Here is an 8,495-nt window from a genome sequence, read left to right as displayed (position 1 = left end):
TCTGTACATCTGTGTTCACATATGGAGTGTTAGCAAGAATCTATTTGCATAGTTATGTTGGTATCAGGGCAGGACTTCTGGATCATTCTGAATAGTCATTTTTAAAAGCCCCTTCCTGGCCTCCCTGTCATTTCTCTGTTGTTACTACACTCATTTTTCTTAAGGAGAAAATAGAACTTATTTTACTATGTTATTTTGTCCTTATCTCCTGATGCACCCTCCCAATCTTATCGCCACACTCCCAATTCAGCAGTTTATAAGTAGTTTTAATGTTCATTTATTTATCCATGTAAGTATCAATGCATGTATGTATGCATGTATATATGTATGTATATATGTATGTATGTATGTATGTATGTATGCATATATGTATTTTGGGATAGATAACATTTCTTTGTTACAGAGTTATGCTGTAGGTTACTGCATGCATATTTTCTACACATAGGTTTCCTTTTCCAAGCATAATTGAATGCTGAGTGTGCTATTGCTGGCAGAAGTGGAGGGAATAGATTTGGCCCCCATTCTGCTCTATGTCATCAAAGGTAGGAAACCGTTATTTGTTAGGAAAATGTACTATAAAGCTAAGGAAAAAAAAAACACAAACAAACAAGAACCAGTCAGGATACAGTCCTTTGGGATTTAGTCTCTATTTTATAGTGGCAGGAAGAGGTTTTTGGAATCTTAAACACACAGTTTAAAACCAATACGTCACTCCTGCGTGTGCACAGAGAGGAAGAAACAGATTGAAGTTGTTCCTAAATGTTTATACATGCTGAACTCTGACCTGAATTTATTTTAGGGTGCAGTCATTACCCCTCATCATTCCTTCACACTCCTTCCTTTTTGATTAGGTCATACTGCACAGTCCAAGTTGGCCTCAAAGCTTGTAGACTTCTGCATGCTTCACCGGTTCCACTATCAGCCCACCAGCTGATTGGTTATTTATTTACTTATTCATTCATTTATTTAATCTTCACATACAATGGCAAGACTCCCTGTTTCTTTAATTACAGCTCTCACAACTCCTGCATACACATCACTGTTGAGGTGATACTTTTACATTAATCTTTATATCACCACCAACTCTATCAGGTTCAGTCATACAACATGAACTTGGCTGAATTAACATAGACACACACATTTAACCTGGGAAAAGGGCCATCTTGCTCAATTGCCATTTTTGTTAAAATGAAATCTATTCAATATGCATTTTAAAGTTAAAATTTTTTTTTTTAGCATACAAGAAAGTGTTTTATTATGGCTTTTCTCTCTTTGTCTATTTGTCTGTCTGTCTCACACTTACATATACCATTGTTTTGTTCTTATTTACCCTTACATTTTTCTCCACCCTTCTTCATACGCTACCCTATAGTTCCCTTTTCTTCTCATACCAGCTCCCTTAAGATCCTTTCCATTCTTCTCTCGGCCTCGAGAGGAGGATAATATAAGCAAATCATGTAAGGCTGAGCACTCTTCAGTTACTTAGCACTTTGATCAAGTATGAGTCTCTGAATTAATCCACCCCCTTCACAGAAAGAGGGGATACTTCTCTATGGATGTAAAGCCAAAGTATACAATTTGAAGGCAGTTTGATAAGAATACTCATATTTTCATCCTTTCAGACGATGGCTGAAGAAATACCTTACCGTTAGCAAGTGTCTTGTTCTGTGTCACCACTTCAGACAGACTTTTAAAAAAATATTGATTTTGATGCTTCTATCACATTTTACCCTCTCCCTTGCTCTACTTGTGACATCTAATGCTTTTGTTCCTAACAGCATATTACTATATCTTTGTTCTTTGTTTTATTCTAGGAGGCAAGCTCATTGATTTAAAAAAATATTAAAAATGGTTAAATTTATTTACTTATTTGTGTGTGTGTGTGTGTGTGTGTGTGTGTGTGTGTACATGAGTAGAGGTTAGAAGATAAATTGCAGGGGTCCATTTTCTTCTCTCCATATGTGATTTCCAGGGATCCAGTGGTCAGACTCATCCGTAGGCACCGTTGCTTGTTCATCATCTTCCAGGAATCTTGTAATCAATGGGTTCAGTATTGCATTTCTACCAGGACATAGGATGGTGTCCTATACATTAAGGAGATGCACACTGAGTATCTGGTAAGATGTAAAGTCACAGGAGATCTTCACCAAGGGTTTTATGAGCACTGTTCCAGAATCTCAACGTGTGCTGTCTCATCCCATCCTGTTAGCGTCTACTAGCACAGAGGTCATAAGTCAGATCTATATGAAGGTTGAAACTGTAGCTCTGGAAGCTAGTCTTGGGGCATTGGGTCTTACCCTGTATTTTAGTTTTATGATTAATGTTGCATGTTATCAACAAACATGTTAGTATTTTTCTCCTTTTAGTTTCATAATTGAATTTCTTGATGATAATTTTATACATACTCATCATTGTATTTGTTTATATTTGGCACTTGTAACCTTCATATTCGTTTTTAATATTTGGTGAGTCTTAGAAAAATCATAACAGTTTATTTACTTGAATGAGCACAAATGGTTTTGAAAGGTTTATGTTTTTGAGCTTCTAAATGAAATGAGGGGCAAAGGATTTGTTATTTTTCAGGATGTTGATTGAACATATTCATTGGCAGTGTACATACAGCTTGACCATATTCTTTTTCCTAGTAATTCCAGAGTGAGAGAAAAGTGAAAAACACATTACATGCATATGCTTCCAAGCCTGGCATAAAATGAGAAATAGGGCAAAGGCTAATTTTATAAATCCCTAAAATATGAAAGAAAATTATTCTTAATAAGTGAGAGTGTTGAGTTTCTGATGTATGTGCCAAGAGGCCTGATGGAATTTCAGCACCATTTCTTCCCTCCCATGTTTTCTCCTGGATTCCTGCTAATAACATTTCCAGAGTCTGTGCCAGCAGGGTTCTGGATTAGATTCTACCTATGAGAGGCTCTGGTGAAGATTTGGAAGGCAGAAGAGCAACAGAAGCCATTATTGTCCCTGCAGGCAGGTTCATGGGCTTCAACAGATGGGCTTATATGAAATCTGGCCAGAAGCTTCCCAGCATCCTCTACACCAACCATTTGGCAGCTGCAGGCAATTGCAGGCCCATGGGTAGTGCAGCTCTGTGAGCATGCCTGGCCTCACTTCCGGAACATCAGTAGGGACTTTCTGTGTCCTCTATTGTTCCAAACCTGTAACTGATTTCCATTGGATTTTTAAACTGTTCAATCATTTTATTACATTATTTTTTTTTCTAGATTAGCTACCAAAACAAAGCGTTTTCTACTCAGAACATTGATTTTTTTCTAGCACATTATTTTTTTCTTGAGTGCTATTTTACTTTGATGTGTGACTTGGCATTTGTTTCCTTTTCCATGATAGAAAATATTTGTAACAAAAATGAATATAATTATTAGCACCAATTATTACTTTTTTGAGCTTTAACTTTTTTGTTTTGCATGTAATTAATTAGTGTGTGTGTGTGTGTGTGTGTGTGTGTGTGTGAGAGAGAGAGAGAGAGAGAGAGAGAGAGAGAGAGAGAGAGAGAGGTGTATATCAGAGAATACTTGCATTGGTCAGTTTTTCTTCTACCATATGTATCTTGGGATTTGAACTCCATTTCTTTAGCTTGGTGGCAAGTGCCTATAGCTGCTGATCGATTTGTCTTTCTCTTTTCTATTTATTTTTAAGACAGGTAAATCGTACCCAGTTTTGGTACTTATGTTAACATAGCTTCCTTAATACTCACATAACTTCAGAAATAAAGTTGAGCTAGTGTTCTTTCAGAAATAAATATAAAAAGATTGTCAACACAAGAAGGGAAAAATACACAATAATTTATTCTTCAAAAAAGACTTTTAGATTGCTTCTCAGTTCTTCTGTCCATGTATACTTTCTGTTCTATAGCATTACTCTGAGGATACATTTTTGACAACTCATATTTGTACAGGAGTTTAATTTAATACACATCTTAAATGACAAATCATTGGATTTCCCCAGATTTAAGCTCAGGTCTTTTAAGATTCTGCATTCTATGTGTGCCCCCTCTTGTATCATTGCTGTGTTTGTTACATTTACATTTTAGTATGTTTTATATCTTCCCTAGATTTCAAACTCTTTGAGGACAGAAATTATATCCTAAGGATAATTGTTTGCCTGATGATTAGTATGGGTACAAACTCCTAGAAGATGTTTAGAACAAAGACTATTATTGTTTTCTAGATCTTTACTTCTGACTCAAAATAAACGTATGATATCAAAAGACTAGATGAAGTAATGGACAAACTGAAGCAAACCATCCACTGTGAAAGGTATTTCCTGTGTTGTTAAAAGTCACAGGGCACCAATGTTGTTAAAAGATGGTGTCCTGGGTTTCGGCACCAATGTTAGGAAAAGCATGAAGAGAGTGGGGGGGGGATATGGCCTATGGAGGTGTGGCGAGGCCCGGGGGCAAGGGAGATGCTTCTGGGAGGCCCATGTTGGGAATCCCTTCCCCCTGAGGGACCAGCCACTCGAAGGTATAGTACAGAATACAGTTTATGTAAGTCATGCGAGAGTTAAGAGGGTAGTAGAGGGAGGGAGGGAGGGAGGGAGGGAGGGAGGGAGAGAGAGAGAGAGAGAGAGAGAGAGAGAGAGAGAGAGAGAGAGAGAGAGAGAGAGAGAGAGAGAGAAGAGAGGAATAGAGAAGTAGAGGCTGGCCATGAGCACGTGGAGAGAGGGGGGAAGGGAAGGGAGAGAGGAGGGATAGAAGGGAGAGAAAGGCTGCAAGAGAGCAAGAGCAAGAGAGAGAGGAGGGGTCAAGCAGCTGCTTTTATAGTGTCAGATCACTGGGGAGGAGCATACCTGGCTATTACCAGGTAGCTGAGGGGTGGGGTTTACAGGATCCCAGCACCCTGTATAACCAATGCAAGTGGAGAGAGAGATTCTGTCTTTAGAATACTTAAGAGTGTTTTAAAACCTAATGTACATTTTAAGCTTCATACTCCTTAACTACTCAACGTTACTGTTTGATGCAACACAACAATTGTGAAGGACGTGGCCAGAGTTGAAAAAAAAATTCATGCTCTTTGCCTGAAGTTCTTGACAAATGCCTGCATTAAACTGCATCTGTGAAATATTCAGAGAAGGGGCAGAAAGCACAGATGGTATGCTTCATGTTGAACAAGGTCTTGGGCAATCTTGTGCTGATGAAGAAGAGGTATGCCTTCTGGAACACTGATTCCCAGAAAGAACTGGGTTGGCATCAAAGACACCAACACTTATTAGATGTAGTTTATATCCAGTGCTTAACAGTTAAGTGTTGACATCAAAGCACAAGCAATGGTGGAACTTAAACATTCAATGATGCTTTTGATACTAGGATTGTGCTGAGATAGACAACCCATGGTTGCCAAGCCAACAGGCACAAGATCCAGGAGTAGGAGAGATTACTGTTGCCTCCACTATATATATGCCTCTAACTATGAAATACTCATACCTTATTCCAGAGCCCATTACCTTCAGAGTTGGTTTAGAATTACTGCTTTTTTAAGTATAGGAAAAGCCATTAAAAATCTATCTGTGTAAATATGTTTTAAAGCAAAATAATCCAAGGAGAATATTTGTTCTTATTATAGGTAAAAATAGATAAATAAGAATGAAAAATAATGTGAATGTTATTCTTTTATTAAAATATTTAGTTTGTCAGAAAATGGACAGAAAATAATTTTTAGAAGGTAGGTGTTGGAGTGAGTAGGGAATATGTCAAAATCAAAGGTGAACATGGATTCAAGAAGATACTTTCTCTATGAATACAAAATAATTAATCTTTTATATAGTTATAATGTGTGTGTGGTGTGTGTCTCTCTCTCTCTCTGTGTATTGTGCTTACATTATGTATTTTGCCATGTAAATCTGCAGTTTGGTAATTTAAAAAATTAAACATCAATTTAATTACACCAGTCAAAATTTATCTGATTTAATACATTTTTGCCCCCAGAGCACAATGTCTTCTTATTTTTGTACATGTTCCTTACTAGATAAATCACACATTCATCAGGAATTGCTTTGATTGCCTGAGAGAGAGAGAGAGAGAGAGAGAGAGAGAGAGAGAGAGAGAGAGAGAGAGAGAGAGAGAGAAGAAAATAACTTACCCCAAATTAAAAATAAGACCCATCTAGTTTAATTATAAAACGGGAATGATTACTACTGCTTACTGATTGCTTAAATATTCATGAGAGTGAGGCTCCAAATTTAGATAGCTGTATAGTCAAAGATAAAGGGTATGTTTATATATTTTTATAAGGAGATAGTGCTAACAAATATCCCCATGGTGGAGCTCTTGAAAAGCTCTGGAAGAGGTCTCTGCGGGTTTCTGTGCAGTTAACAGGTAGTGAGCCAGTCTCCCCCTGAAGCTGGTGGTCTGGCCCAGCACAAAAATATCCTAGTCTTCTTGATTGCACACAACCCTTCTAAAACTGAATGTGTGAATTCTGAAAATTGGTATTGCTATTTTGATTTTTCAAATATCCTCATAAAGGGTAGTGGGGACACTTTAGGTATCCAGAGTAATTCTGGGATTGCTTGGAATACACATGAAAGAGGAACAGAAAGACCTTCCCTGCCACATAATCCCAATCTGCATAATTTAGACTCCTGTTCAATAGAGGTAGAATGGATTCTAGAACTAGCTAAAGCTTTTGAAGAATGAACTGAAGCCTCAGAGAAATGACAAACAATATAAAATCAGAGATAGGAACAGAAATAATTTAAAGTTTAAATTTAATGTAGTTCTAATATTTTGAAGCCTTTGGACATTCTCAGATTTGAAGTATACATGTGAATTGTCTCATAGGGAATAGGTCCACTTAAGAGAAGTGTTTTAGTTCACAGAGATCCAGTCTAAGGACTTTCTCTAGGATAATTTTGTCTATCCCCCTGGGCTTAATCTCTTTCCCCCAAGAAAAACCAGTAACTGAACTGAAATCTTTGGATGGAGACTGTCATTTACATCATTGACGTATAACATGAGACAGATAAACGAAGAGATAAAGCTTTCTCAGCTTTTCACCTTTTCAGGATGCTCTGTCTTTCTTTGGTGTTTGATTATTAGGAACGATACTATTTTTTTTTTTTTTTTTTTGAACAAGAAGAGCAAGAGCCAAGGCATTTTGTCTCCTCTCTTCAGGTGGTTCAATAAGGAATGCTGTGAGAATAGTGGGTATAAATACATCTTGGACTGGGCCACACCTTTTATGTGGCAGCAGGCAGAAGTGGTAGCTCTAATAAATAAGCACCGTAAGATTCAGTGGCTTAACCATGCTGTAAGCCATGACACCAACCCACTCCTTCATCTTCCAGTAGATGAGATCTGCAAAGGGCATGCAAGGTAGAACACTACAGCATGAATCTCAAAAAACTTTGTTAGGAATACACTAGAAACCACCCAGTGTACATTAAGAACTTTTAAACCTCTGAGTGTAGGTGTCTAGAGACTTAGGATGCCAGTGGCTAGACCAGAGGAGGAAAGTACAGAAGTTTCATTTTCATTTCAGGTGCTCGGGTATTTAGAAAGTCTTCAAAGTTTTTTTTTTTTAAATAATGTTTATTGCATATTTTCTATATTTAGATTTCAAATGTTATCCCTTTTCACTACTCTCAGAACACTTCTCACCTCCCTTTGCTTCCATGAAGGTGCTCCCACTCCCATCACCCACTTCCAACTCAGAGTCTTGGCATTTGCCTACACTGGGAAAATGAAGCTTCACCCTATATACTATGCCTTCCTTGCAAGAGTGGATTGTGTTTCCTTCAAGCATGACCCAAAATATATACTTCCTTCTTTAAGTTGTTCCTCTGCAATATTCTGTTATGGTAACAAGAAGAGTAAACAACCTTCCTATAACAAAAGTGCAAATCTACCTGGCACAGAGACCTGGACTCCTGGGCATGCAACACTCCACAATTCATGAATCTGGGCCTCTCTCAGAACTACCCTAGTCTTAGTAACAACCTTAAACATGTCAACAGTCTTTGTGTAGTGTTCTAGCTCAAAAATTCATTGGAAAAAAATTCCCATATGCCTTACATACAATAATTGTGGGAGACTTCAAAACCCCACTCTCATCAATGGATAGATCATGAAAGTAGAAACTGTATAACTAACAGAAATTATGAACTAAATGGATTTAATAGATGTTTATAGAACATTTCATCACAAATCAAGAGAGTGTACCTTTTTTCTCAGCACCTCATGGTACCTTTTCCAAAATTTACCATATAGTTGGTCACAAAACAGCCCTCATCAGACAAAAGATTGAAATAATCTCATATATCCTATCAAATCACCATGGACTAATCTGGTCTTCAATAACAACAACAATAAACAACAGAAAGCCCATATAAACACAGAAGCTGAACAGTGGTTTACCCAATGATAATTTGGTCAAAAAAGAAATAGAGAAAGAAATTAAGGACTTTTTAGAATTTAATGGAAATGAAGGCACAACATACTCAAACTGTGGGATACAATGAAA

This window comes from Micromys minutus, assembly GCF_963924665.1.
Source record: "Micromys minutus genome assembly, chromosome: 26".
NCBI classification, from domain to species: Eukaryota; Metazoa; Chordata; class Mammalia; order Rodentia; family Muridae; genus Micromys; species Micromys minutus.
This window is presented reverse-complemented; position numbering follows the sequence as displayed.